We start from the raw sequence: 14,675 nt of genomic DNA, 5'->3' as shown, positions 1-14,675 counted from the left end.
CCGAACAAAAGGTGCGGACATCAAATTCACTCACTTTCATGCAGAGAAGCGCACGCACGTGGGAAATTTTATGATTGATCCATGGTATTTAGTCCGACGTTTTTGATCCTATGGTTTTGGTCCGTGGTATTGCATCTAAAATATTGAACCCCGATTTTGGGTCCCTTGTATTGGCTTTCTATGGTTTTGATCCATGGTTTGAGTAAGGGCTTGCCTATAAAAGGAAAGGAGATCAATTGGCTAGGCACTCATGTGTTGAATATCTTAAGACGAACAAGATCTGAAATACTTGTAATCGGTTGGTGAGTTATAGTTGAACCTGAGCATGAGAAGATAGATCAATTGAGGGGTCGTGATCTCTTTAGCGCATGATCAGATCTGTGAATATGACAGTCGAGGGTATATATGAATAAACTATCTTTATTTAGAGGTCCACAGGCCAGAAGCAGTTCAGGTGCGAAGGTACGCAGATCAGAAGATGCCCCAACTGCGGAGGTGCGCGGAGAAGCCGACAGTGCAGGTGCGAAGGTGCGCGGAGCAGCTGAGAGTGCAGGTGCGGAGGTGCGCAAATCACAGACAGCGCAGGTGCGGAGGTACGCAGATCAGGAGACACCTCAGGTGTGGAGGTCCGCAGGGCAGAGACAGTACAAGTGCGAACCTGCGCAAGCCATTGACAGCGCAAGAGCGAAGCTACGCAAGCCACTGACAGAGAAAGTGCGAACATCCGCAGGTTACTATTGGTGAAGTTGCGGACTTTTCTCTCAATATATGTTTTAGCTGCTTCTGTCTATCACTGCTGTGTTCAGGGTTCTGAATTGGTGTCTGATTGCTGGTACTGTGTTTTTAGAAGTTCTTAATTCAATATTTGCACAAGGAAGTTGGTTGATTGCAGATCTAATTGATGTTTGATTGAGATTCTTGGATCCAGTTTGAAAATTTATGAAACGTGGTCCCTGGAAGAAAAGAGAAGGTTGAAGCCTTCAGTAGGTGAGCACCTACGTACTAGTAGCTCAGCTAGTACAAGAGCTAAGGGGGTTGTAGCTCCCTTCCAAGAGAGTCTGGAAAATGAGAGAGGGTTGTAGCTCTCTGTAAGTTGCAGCCTGCATACTAGTAAAGGACTGCACCAGTATAGAATCATTGTAAAAAGAAGTTTCTAATTGAAAGAAGATAGAGACACATTGCAGCAGGTGGTTTTCACCCACATTGGGTTTCCACCTTATATCTGGTGTTCTTTGGTGTGACTGTCTGTTTTTCTTGTTCCTATTCATTATTATTCAAATTAATGGTCAACATCTGAAGAATAAATTAAATTATAAATCTAGAGGGTATATTGAAAAGAATTTGATAATACTGATTCCCCCCCCCCCTCTCAGTATTATTTCCAACAGCCTTAAAGTACTACAGGAAGGTTTTTTTTTGCTACAGGACTGCCAAGATACACAGGACAGAAATTGTTTTTACCATATCTCAAAAAATATGCATCCTTTTGCCAGTTTGTTTCATGGGGATATTCATAAGGATTATTGTAACATGCTCACTAAATTTCAGCAAATTCCAGTGCATACTTTTCGAGAAATTGACCTCCATCACCTACAATCATTTTTCATTTTTCGCGAGGTTCTTGCATCTGTTGGCTTGGAATTTTTATGGCAAGTTGAATAAGGATGATGGAATCATGCTCAAAAAAATTTAGGTCAATCCAAGCTACCATTTGAGGGATATGGATAAAACAACTCTTCTACAGAAGTGTTCCAAAATTACTATAGTAGTGTTCCAGAATTGCTAGAGGAAGTTGTTGAGCATGAGAAAGGGAGATTTGATTTGAATTTTTTTCATATAATAACAAGAGGAGGGATCCACCGTAGCCTAATATTTCATTTTATACGCCACTTGACCTCTTTCCACTCTCATTTCCACCTCTATCTATAAAAAACACCACTTTTCACCCCTTCTTCCATCTCTTCTACCATAGAAAATACCTTTGACCACTATCAACTGGTTACTCATGAATTATCAATATTTTTAGAGGTTGAACTTGAAAGAAATTGTGATCTTAGTAGGGTATATATGACTTCTATAAGAAGACACATAATCTTGTAGTAGTATGCACATCCCTTTCCATACCATAACTAGACACCATATCTAGAAGTCAGCAACCATGGAGCATTGGAGGATTCAAAACCATGATCTTGAGCAGCTATAGGACCTCCTGTAGGATGTTAAAAGATCATAATTAGAGTAGAAGAAGCATGCATGTAGTAGATAAAACATAGGGATTTCTAAAGCAGTAAAGCCTTGAAGCAGAAGACCATAGATACAAGCTCCAAAGGGTATTTGATTACTCAAAAAACAGTAGCATATGATCCAAAGAAGAGCACCTGAATCTAGAAGGAATTGCATTATTGAAGTTTCAGCTAGCATAAAGCATAAAAAAGTTCTTATATCTATGAAATTGCAGGAAGCAAGGGAGACAAAGCAATGACATCTCAGAAACAACCTCACCTATGTCCATACCTGTCATGCAAACAAAGGATCAACACATCATCAAGAAACCACTAGGTAGGCACAAGTATGCATTATCCTTCATCTCTCCTCTTGAGCATATTATGGTTAAAATTTTGTTTTCAATGCACAAGAGAGTGTTTTCTAGGCTGAAGGTGGCCAATAGTCTCAACCATCCTCAAACAAATGAGTGCAACCAACTCTCTCACTCATGCAACGTGGAAAATAATAACAAAAGGAGGACAATAATTACAGGAGTGGTCCAATGGGTTTTAGAAGTTACGAAGGTGGTAGGTGTGGGATAACTCATCCAACGCATTGAGCCCACCACCAAACCACAAAAGGAATAATGGATGAGTCCGAACTTCATTTATACCAAGATGGCATTCCAAAAATGGTAAGAGAGGCCCACTACTTCATTGAAATTTGAGCTAGATGCTACCAGGGGCTACCTAGGGTGCTACAAAAGAGCTACAAGCTTAGTTTGCAGATGTTATAGGACTGGACACCACTACTGCATGAATGCAAAGGAGGTGCTACATGATTGAACTAAAATTAGAAATGCAGTCCAAACCACTAATAATTTTCCTCAAACCCCCATGAACATAAAGAAGTCATCCTGAGAAGGGTAAGTGATATTCTCCCTCCTCACTTTCCATACAATTGCATAGAAAATTATTCTTGCTACAGGCATCCTGTAGAAAACCTCTGTGAAAGTAAAATCCTGAAAAAATTATTTTCTCACATAAGAAAGGAAAGGAAAGAGCAGAGGAAGTTTTTCACAGAGGTATGGGGTACCATTCATCTCCTTCTTTGACCAAAAAGCATCAGCCACGCTTCGCACCCTAGATTGCTCAAAGAAAAATATTGGAAATTCCCTTCAAAGAATTTAAGGAAGTAGCAATAGAAGTCATGGGCAGATAACAAAAAGAAGAAGAAGGCAGCCCTAAAGATCCCTCAATATCTCAAAAAGATAGAAAAATAGGGGCACCAAATAAGCCTCTCACCATAAAACAAAGTTTTCATAGGAGAAACAAAGTTATTATAGGAGAAAAATAGTTGCTACATTAAGGGAGAACTTTGCTAGAGGAGAAGACAATGTGCTACAGGAAAGTCCATAGAATGAAAAAAGGTTGGTTTTGAGAAACTTTGTCACCAAAACCATAGATTTGAAGAGGGAAATATCAGAGAAGGTATGGTTAAAACTGCTCTTTTACCCCTATAGAAGATTGTGTTAGAATTTAATTAACGGAGCAATGAAATACATAAAATATTGCAGAAACACAAATACAAAAACACATAAAATAAGAGAGACACAAATATATGTGGTTCACCCAATTTGGGCTACGTCCATGGAGAAAAATCTAGTCCTTCCTTTTATATTATCCAGGAAAATGAAGAGATACAACCTACAGTGGATCCGTTGTAATTTCTGCTTCACCCTCACACAACCTCCTCTCTCTCTATCGCTCAGAATAATCATACACAGTCGCAATACAATTTCATCATATAAACTAAGGGTTTCCTTCTAGGGAAAAACTCTAAATTGACATAACTTCTATCATCAAATCATCCACCTAATAAACGACCTAGATTGACTACGAAATTACAATATTTTACAAGGCAAATTTTCATCTATTTTTAGCTTCAGGGTTGCTTGCCCCTAAACCCCCACCAAGGTGGGTTTCATAAAAGTCACTATCAACCCCCCTAGACCCCCCTAATGATGATTAAATAGGGTGGTTTTGTCAGCATGTTAGAAACAAGGATCCAATGTGACTGAAACAAAAACCTTTGAACAAATAGAAGATAATCAGGCTCCACAACCAACAATCTCCCACTTAGAGACTAATTCTAGGAACTCCATTGATGCTCATCTTGTTGGATAATGCTTCCACTATGGACCTGGTTGTTTCTCATATTCATCATCATACTTGAAGACCAATTGAAACTAAGGAGGATCTTAGTTTCTCCCCAGTTACAAATTTTGTTAACATGTCTGCAGGATTCTGGCTAGTGTATATATTTTCCAGCTTCAATTGTCCATCTTCCAACACTAACCTTGTGAAATGGTACTTGAGATGTATATGTTTAGTCTTGGAATGAAATGTTGAGTTCTTTGCAAGATGAATGACACTCTAGCTATCACTGTATAACCTACCCATCTCTTGCTTCTTTCCCAACTCATCCATAAACCTTTGTAACCAAATAATTTCTTCACTAGCCTCCGTAGCAGCAACATACTCTGTTTCTGTTGTTGAAAGTGCAACAATGTTTTGTAACTTTGAAAAGAAACTGACATCTGTTCCACCTACAGTAAACACATACCTTGTGGTGCTCCTCCTATTATCTCTATCACCTACCATATATGCATCAACATGTCCCTGTGGAGAAATGTTTGAACCACCAAAGCATAATGATTTATTTGCAATACCTCTCAAATACCTGAGAATCCACTTCACTTCCATCCAATTCTCTCTTCCTGGATTGTTCATATACCTTCTTACAACTCCCACTGCATGCGTAATATCAGGCCTTGAGAAGACCATTGCATACATTAAGCTTCCAATTTCTAATGCATATGGAACTTTACACATATTATCCATCTCTTCCTGGGTCTTAGGACATCTCCTTAGTTTGAAATGGCTAGCCAAAGGTGTACTAACTGGTTTTTCATTTTGTATTTTAAATCTTTCCAACACCTTTTCTATGTATTCTCTGAGTCAATGTTAATTTGTGATTTTTCTTGTCTCTAGTTATTCTCATACCAAGGATTTGTTTTGCAGCACCCAAATCCTTCATTGCAAATGAATTTTCCATTTTTCTTTGATCACATTTATTTCCCGCACGTTAGACCCTGAAACAAGCATGTCATCTACATACAATAGCAATACAGTATAACTTCCATCATTTTGTTTCTTAAGATAAACAAAGTGATCAAAATGGCATCTAGAATAACATTATTCAGACATAAACCTGACAAATTTTAGATACCATTGTCTTGTAGCATATTTTAGGCCATACAAGCTCTTCTTCAATTTGCACACTAATTTCTCCTTCCCTTTGACCTCATACCCTTGTGGTTTCTACATATATGTTTCTTCCTCCAAATCTCCATGGAGAAAGATATTCTTTACATCTAACTTCTCAAGATGAAAATCTTCTGCTGCCACTAGACTTAATATAGCCTTGATTGAAGTCATTTTAACAACAAGAGAAAAAAATGCATCAAAGTCTATACCTTTCTTTTGTGCAAACCCTTTCACCATAACTCTGGCCTTATACATGTGGTTACCTCCATATTCTCCCTTCAACCTGTAAACCCATGTATTCTACAATGTTGTTTTACCTGCAGGAAACTTGACTAAGTCCCAAATCTGGTTATGCATCAAGGAGTACATCTCTTCTTCCATGGATTTCTCCCACTTTTTCTTGGTTTCTACCTACATTGCTTCTTCATATCTTTCTGATTCAACAGAATTAGTGAACAACACATAATATAATGAAGGAGAGTATCGTTTAGGGGGTCTACTTATCATGGTAGATCTTCTAACACCATTTTCAAGTGTTTGAGGTGCATGTTGTTGTTGTGGTTGTTTTTGTTGTTGTGGCTGCTGATCATTATGATTTTCAGGCACCTTTACTTTTTATATGATCTCATGAATCATTGTGTATTCTTTGTTTTCTTTTTCCTATTTCTTTCCTTGCATTTGATCCTTATACAAGGCATTTTCATTAAATATGACGTCTCTTTTCCTAATGATTTTGTGATTTTCATAATCATATAAGAGATAACCAAAATCATTAATGCCATATCCAATAAAGGTACATTTCTTTTATTTTGCCTCAATATTTTTTCTATTTTCTTTATTAATGTGAACAAAGGCTTCACAACCGTAAAGTGTTTAAAAATGAGTAGTTCACCTTTTTACTTGTCCATGCCTCCTCTGGAATACCACCATCCAAGGAACTTGAAGGCCCTATGTTTAGTAGATAAATAGTAGTATCTACAACATCTTCCCAAAATTGTAAGGAAAATCCTACATGCAATCTCATGCACCTTGCACACTCCATGATTTTCCTGTTCATCTTCTCTCTACGAATCCAATGCTCTGAACAATAGTTATCAAACTCTTTGCTGCAATATTCACATCCATTGTATGATCTAAGACACTTTAACTTCTTTCCTATCTCATTATCAACCAAATCTTTCCATTTCTTAAAATTATAAAATACATCAGATTTATTCTGAATATAATAAATCCAAGTTTTTCTAGTTGCATCATCATTAAAAGTAACATAATAGTAACAACCACCAAGAGATGATACCTGAGAAGGTCCCCATACATCTGTATACACAAGCTCTAATTTTTCGCTCTTATTTTCCTTCCCAACTCTGATAGATATGACTCTCTTATGTTTTCCGTAAACACAATTTTCACAGAAATCCAAATCAACATGCTTCAAACCTAGTAACAAATTTCTTGAGTGAATAATCTACATCCATTTCTCGCTCATGTGCCCAAGCCTATGATGCCACAATGTCATATCTACTCCTGCAGAAGTCAAAGCATTAACAAAATAAGAAATACCATTTCATAAATACAATGTACCAACCTTTTCTCCTTTTTCTATTACTAGGGCTCCTTTAGTGACCTTCTAGGTTTTGTCTGTGAATGTAGTTACACAACCTTCACCACCTAACTGCCCTGTTGAAATTAGATTTTTCTTCAGATCTGGAACATGCCTTACCTCCTTCAATAGCCATTGATTTCCATTTTGTTGCTTTATAAAAAACTTACCCATTCTAATGATTTTACAAGGTTTATCATCACCCAAACGAACATGTCCAAAATCTCCTTGAACATAGTCATGAAAATGTTTCTTATCAAGTGTAGCATGGAATGAAGCCCATGAATCAACCACCCAGGCATCAATAATATTTTCTAATGAAAGAATCAAAGTATCTTGCAACACATCACCTGTCATATTCGCTTCATGATTGTTCTCTTCCTTTCCATCTCCTTCTTTTCCTTTCTGAGATTTGTAGTCTTTCTTCAGGTATCCTTTCTTCCCACATTACCAACACACTATCCCTGATCTGGATTTTGATCTGCCTTTTCTTTACTTACTGTGATTTGTTAGGCTCCTTCCTCTTTCCATTTTTCTTCCCCTGGTCTCTATAGTTAAAGCAAAACTTGATGTCTCACCGGAGCATTTCTGTCACATTTCCTTGCTAAGGATGGCATCAACAATATCATCAAACTTTAAAGTACTAGATCCAGAGATAGAGTTACTAATAGCCATAACTAATCCATTCCAACTTTCTGGAAATGAGAAAATAAATAACAAAGCCCTAACTTCATCATCAAAATATCCCCCTACAAAACTTAACTCACTGGTAACTGTATTAAATTTATTTAAATGATCAGTAATAGATCCTCCTTTTGACATCTTCATATTAAATAGACGCTTCATAAGAAATACCTTATTTGACATCAAGAGTTTTTCATATAGTTTGGCCAATGCCATCATTAAACCTTTTGTTGTCATTTCCTTTGAAATGTTAAATGCCACCGACACTGCCAGACACAATCGTATTTTTCCTAGTACCTTTCTGTCAAGAATCTCCCATTCTGCATCCATCATACTCATTGGCTTCTTTGATTTTTTGCTCAATGTTAGGTACATATATTTCTGATACAGATAATCTTCCATATGCATTTTCCACAGCTGGTAGTTTTGGCCATTATATTTGGTAACTATAAACCTACCATCTTCCAGCATTTCTCCCACTCGAACCAGGAACCCTTCTCTCCTGTGAGTTTATGAGCCAAATAGACCTTTGGCTCTGATACCAATTGTTAGAAATTAATTAACGGAGCAATGAAATACACAAAATATTACAGAAACACAAATACATAAACACATAAAACAAGTGAGACACAGATATACATGGTTCACCCAATTTGGGCTATGTCCACAAAGAAACAGTTAGTCCTTCCTTTTATATTATCTATCAAAATGAATATATACAACCTACATTAGATATGTTGTAATTTCTTCTTCACCCTCACACAACCTCCTCTCTCTTTCTCTCGCTCAAAATAATCATACACAATCGCAATACAATTCCCTCATATAAACCAAGGGTTGCCTTCTAGGGAAAAAAACCCTAAATTAACATAACTTCTACCGTTAGATCATCTTCCTAATGAATGACCTAGATTGACTATAAAATTACAATATTTTACAAGGCAATTTTTCATCTATTTTTAGCTTTGGGGGCACTGCCACGAACCCCTGCGGGGGGGCTCATAAAATTCGTCATCATGCCCCCTGGACCCCCTTGATGATGATTAAATGGGTAGTTTTTCTGCCCCATTAGGAACAGGGATCTAATGCGACTAAAACAAAAACCTCTGAACAATCAGGAAGATAATCAGGCTCCACTCCCAACAGATTGGGAGTATTGGGTTGCCAAACTTTGGAAAATCACAGTGATAATAATGGTTGGGGGGTGGGGTGGGGGGGGCTGGAGGGTTAATTGAAGAGAGTCCAAAGACTCATCAAGGATTCCAGTTATCATATATTTTGAGGAAAATGTTTGAAAACTTGTATCATGGGAAAATTTTGTGGACATATTCAGGGAGACTTTTCTCAAGACACAAGCACGAGCCTAATTAAAATTTGGATAAAAGGAAGGACATATAGAAAAATAAGCTAGAGAAGAAGAGGAAGAGGATGGAGCAAGAGAAGTTGTGCCAAAATTCCTTCTGAGGTATCTTGGGATGTTAAGGAGGCCACCAGGGCCATGAATGAGGCACGATTATGTCACTAAGTTTCTCATAGGATGAACAACACTTTCAGTAGGGGGGTATGATGGGCCTCCAAATTAGACACAAATTAAGGATCATCTGACCATCCATTAGCACATTAAAAATCTCCTTTTTCATTAGATGACATCCTTCTAACTTTAATATGCCCATCAGGAAGGTTTAGAGATAATTACATATTATGTGCCTAATATTATTTATTTTTGTAGAATATTGGGCAGATTATGAAGATTTGAAGGAAGAAATAATCTAGGAACTTGCTCCTTCCTACAAGAGGACCAAGATTGGATAATAAATTAATAGGATATTATGAAATTATTGCACAAATTCTGAAGCTCTAGTGATTGAGAAAATCTAGGAATGTGTTCCCTACCATTTAATGCAAATTCCTAGTGTTGGGAACTAGATCCACGTTTTGAGGGATTTTGGAGGGGAAGTTGCCTCCTTTCAAAGAGAATGCTTCCTCATCACTTTGTATAAGTACCAATTCGAATTTTCCTCTAGAGGCGTGTATTTCTTATTCTTCTTGTGGAGAAAACTTGTTATTTAATAGTTCCACTTTCATTTCTAGCGAAGATATACTTGGATTGATTCAAATAATGAAGTTTAGTGCCAATTTTAGCTTCTAAAGCTTGGTTTCCTTCATAGGAATCTGATTTTCCTTGGTCTTAGCCATCCCAGGAGTCTCATAGCCCTGTTGTAGAATTTATTTATTTTCTTTGAATGTCTTTTCACTCGCATCTCTTATTTATGCATTCAGTGTTCATGCCTCTTTTGATGTAGGTTACATTGATTAAATGATTGAAGTGAGTTGTTTTGAAAGTTATTTATGGAGTCACAATCATGATGCATCCGTATAACAACTTTTAAAATTTATATCCATATTTGAGCTACTTGGATTGGTTTACTAGTTCAAAAATCTAGAATTTCCGGAAGTCTCTTGTAACAAAATAGTAGTAATTTTCTGCTATTTTTTAGAACGTGTTAATGAACTTCATTTGAGTTGATTCCACTTTTGTTGAGTTATAAAAATTTCAATTTAATAACAAAATTTACTCCATATGGTTTTCACTTGATCAGGTTAGATATTTGATAGGTTAACTAGCTCACCAATTCTTGAATTTCTAGTTTTTAGAGTAATAATTTTCTGCTATTTTTTAGAAAATTTTAAAATTGGTATTTTTGAGTGGTTCCACTTGGAATGGAGTATTAAGACATCCTACTTCATAAAAAAATAATTCCCTTCTCCCTTGCATCTGATTTGGTTGGGCATTCGGCAAGTTATCTTGAGGAGTATCACTCTTGTAGCAATCTTGTCTCTCTTGTAGCAATCCTGTAGCACGTGTAAACTTGACCAGATTTTCTCGAAAATCTTGGTTTTTTCTCTTAGGCTTGAATAATGACCCCTAGGCTTTGAATCCATGATTTAGGAAGACCAAACAGCACTTAGGACTTCCCTTTTTTCTACTACAACACATTCCAACAATTAAGGGTGTCTCTCTCTTTGTTTAAGTAGGAATTAGATTGAAAAAATTGTAGTTGCAGGCTTGATCACCACCTCTATTATGGGAAGTTTGGGTTAAGAGTCTACAAAAACAAACCAAAAATATGAGTTTATGATTCATTGGAAATTGTTAGGCTTTAGATAAAGTTTCTTTTGCATTCTTGGAAGTTAATATCATGACTAGATAAATAGATTTTATGCATGTGGTAGTATTGAATAGATCTTGAAGAATAAAATTCAACTCATCTTTTCCACCTTGGTTTATCTTACTGCAATATTGATCAATAGATGCATGTTTTAATTATTGGTCAACATGGGATGCCAAGTGACTTGTCGGGGTTTGCACACTCATCCACATCCACTTAGATATTTCCACTCTCCTCCTGGAGATCTCATACTGCTCCTAATCTCTTCTATTAATATCATCCTTTTAGGGTCAATGAACGACACCATGGGCATGAAATTTTGTGCAAGATATGCCTATGATGGGTGTTAATCTTGGAAAAACACCTCACACATCCTTCATCCACCTTCAAAACACCTTCAGAACACACTCTTTTCCCTCAGAAAGCTCCCGGACCCACTCCTGTAGCAAAACAGAGTTTCTTGTAGCACCTTGTAGCAATCTTGTAGAACTAGCCAAACATAACCAGAATTTCCCTAGGATCTTGTTTTTTGTATCTTGAGATTGAATGAAAACCTCTAGGATTTTAATCCATGATTAGGGAGACCCAGGGACCACTGCAAACCCATCCTTCCTCCACTACAAGAACAATACAACAAATAGAGTTAGGAAGCAATTTTCACATTTGAAACTCTTCAATGTAATAAGTAGACTAAGTTTCTGAATTTCCTAGTTATGTGTTGTAGATTAAATTTCTTCTTTCCAAGAAATTTGAAATTAGATTAATGATTTGTGTTTTTCAAGTAGAATAATTGATTTGATTTTTTTGCAATTACAGTAGCATGGTTTATTTCTGCAACTAGTTTAGGATAGATTTTATGACATTCACTTCATTGCAATAGATCGACAAAAGAAGGACACATTGCATACTACACATATATTTCCGACACCTCTTAATTTTGTATGAACCCTAGGTTGATAATTTAAGTTGGTAGCCTTAGGAGTTGCAACATACTTGTTGCAATACTGGGGTTGATCAACTATCAAAGACTCTCATCCTCATATGTGCAACATAAACAATGGAGTTTTCAAGACTCGACCTAGTTGGCTTTTCTGAGGCTTGAGTTGGCACATTCAAGAGATTCAATTTCTACTTAATTACGTCGAAGGAATTTTTTAAGGGAGTGGTTCTCTTCAAGATTTTATCATCTGTCCATAGCTACTTTTAGGCTGTCAAGACTCGTATGTCGAAAAACACTTATAAGTTACCAAGTGTTGAGAGTTGTGGTTGAATGTGCAAGATCACGGTTGGTTGTGTCCAATTGTCAATGGATATAAAAATGGCTCCACCACCATTTCAACTAGTCTCAAGCTCGAGCCCTTTCAACAAACCCCTAAATCAACCACTTTGGAATTTAATTTAATGGATCGGAAGGCATTAACTACAATTATTCTTATTTTGAATCTGAAGATGTAGAGCTTAAAGAAACTAAAACGGAACTAAAGATGAAAACATCGTCGATGTCGTTCTTTATTCTCCTCTTCTGAAGTCTGACAAGTTCTAGATTCATCTATGTAGAGCTCCATTTTATGGACTTCGATTCTGCTATAAACCTCTAAAAATCCCACCAAATCATGAATGAGGTTATTATCATTGCTAGCATCCAATCTTTGACTATTAATTCCTAGATGATAAAATTCGAGCCTTTTGGATGACTTCCACTACTTACAATTATGTGGCTTCAGTAATTCCAATCCATTCTCATAACATACAACAATCAACACAACGTCACAAAGCCCATCCACACTCTCCAACAAATCCTTTCCCTTGTCTTCCAAAAACATAAGATCTAGACGATTATTATTATGTTCGTTAGTCCTGCCATGGATAACATTATTGTTATTCATAAAACTATGGTGATTGTTGTGATCAATTTCGAAGGTGTCCTTGAAATCCAATGGCTCCACAATCTCGAACAAGTGGTTGTCTGAGATAGTAGTTTCCGTTTGTGCTCTCTAGAAAACCCTTTCCCTTGTCTTCCAAAGCAATAAGCTCTAGAAATTTATAATTATGTTCGTTATTGCTACAATGGAGACGCCAAGTGGTCCTCATGCAAGGGAGGCTCTTGCATGAATTCCATATGCATGTTATTTGTTTTATTTTATTTATTTTTTAAAATTTTAATTGATTTTATCTGCTCGGAACAAATTCAACCCCAACTCCAAGGAAACAATAAGCTTAGAATTCCAAAACCAAGTGATGGAGATTGATGGGAAGGAGGTCAAGGTTCAAATTTGGGACACTGCAGGCCAAGAGAGGTTCTAGGCAGTCACATTAGTTTATTAAAGGGGAGTTATGGGATCACTTGTTATGTATTATATCAGTCACAGGCTTATACTTTGGATAATGTCGACCACTAGCTCAAAGAGCTCAAGAGTAAGTACCTTAAATATCTTATTCAGATCTCATTATGGTGTGTATTTTGTCAATAATTTCATATGCCTCACAATTGTGAGAGGACGATTGTTTATAAGCATTACATATACCAAAATAAAAGCTCACTAGCTTGTTTTCATAATATCCTCCATCACCCTAATACTTTGCTAATAGTTTCCATATCATTTCTTGTACCTTATCGTTGGGTTGAAGTGATAACATCTTTCCTTACTCTTTTGATAACTTCCTTACTCTTTTACTAGCTTCATGTCTGGTTTCTATGCACAATTGTGAGACACATGGTTAATAGGGGCATTAGATTCTCCAGAAGTTTGTTTCTCCCTTGTTTTATGTCATAACATCATTCCACACTCTGAAGCTCATCATTGGGTGGATGTACTAGCTCTCCCCTACTCTCCTACTAACATTATGGGAATTTTTTGTGATGTGCCTTTTGGATCATTGATGTTTGTGTGTCATGCCTTGTGGAACATTTTTGGGTTTGATATAATAGCATCTTCCTTAGTAACATTGTAAGTCATTCCTATGTAATGCCTTATAGAACATATTTGAAATTGGCTTTGGCTTTGAAACTGGGCAGTTTCTTATAATGCCTTATGGACCATCTTTGAAATTTCCTTTGGCTTTAGCTTGTGGTTATCATTTATGTGATTTTGCAAGCTATTTTAAAACTCATGCAAAATTTTGGTGTTGCAAAACATGTTGATTTCAATGTGATGAAAATTCTTGTGGGGAATAAGTCTAATTTAGATCATATTAGAGAAGTTCTTGTGGAATATGGGAATAAGCTTGTCGAGTCAGAGGGGCTGTTCTTCATTGAGACCTCAACTCTAGATAATAAAAATGTATTTCCTACATTCCAAATTGTGGTTAGGGAGATTTACAATAATGTGGGAAAGAAAATGATGAATTTAGATTCTTATTAGTATAAATTTTCTCTCGATAGATTAAGATTATGGATGGAGAGGATCCACCCAAGACAAAGTATTCTTGTTGTTGAGGATTTAGAGAAAAAGTTCCTTTGTTTCTAGGCTCCTTGAATCTTATTTGCTTCATATTAACACTTGTTGATTGAGATCCTTATATATATATATATATATATATATATATAGGTATATAGATAAGGGTCCCCAAATGGGCTTCTTAGGATGGAGAGAAATCTATTTTAGAATGTTTTAGTAAAATTGATCTTCATTTTGTTTGAAATCATGTAGGGAATATGCATTCCTAGACAGAGGTTTATGGACAGTT

At 36.5% G+C, this 14,675-nt stretch overlaps 1 pseudogene; it reads left to right on the top strand.

Moving 5' to 3' along the window:
* The first annotated feature begins 405 nt into the window (after positions 1-405).
* LOC149230098 (ras-related protein RABA5c pseudogene) lies at positions 406-14,424 on the top strand (annotated as a pseudogene).
* The last annotated feature ends 251 nt before the right edge of the window (positions 14,425-14,675 follow it).

Source organism: Pinus tabuliformis, chromosome J, assembly GCF_031772625.1.
Source record: "Pinus tabuliformis cultivar Carrire ecotype Pingquan chromosome J, CPIR1, whole genome shotgun sequence".
In the NCBI taxonomy this organism is placed as follows: Eukaryota; Viridiplantae; Streptophyta; class Pinopsida; order Pinales; family Pinaceae; genus Pinus; species Pinus tabuliformis.
The sequence above is the reverse complement of the archived record's forward strand: the minus strand, read 5'-3'. Positions and strand labels throughout refer to the sequence as shown.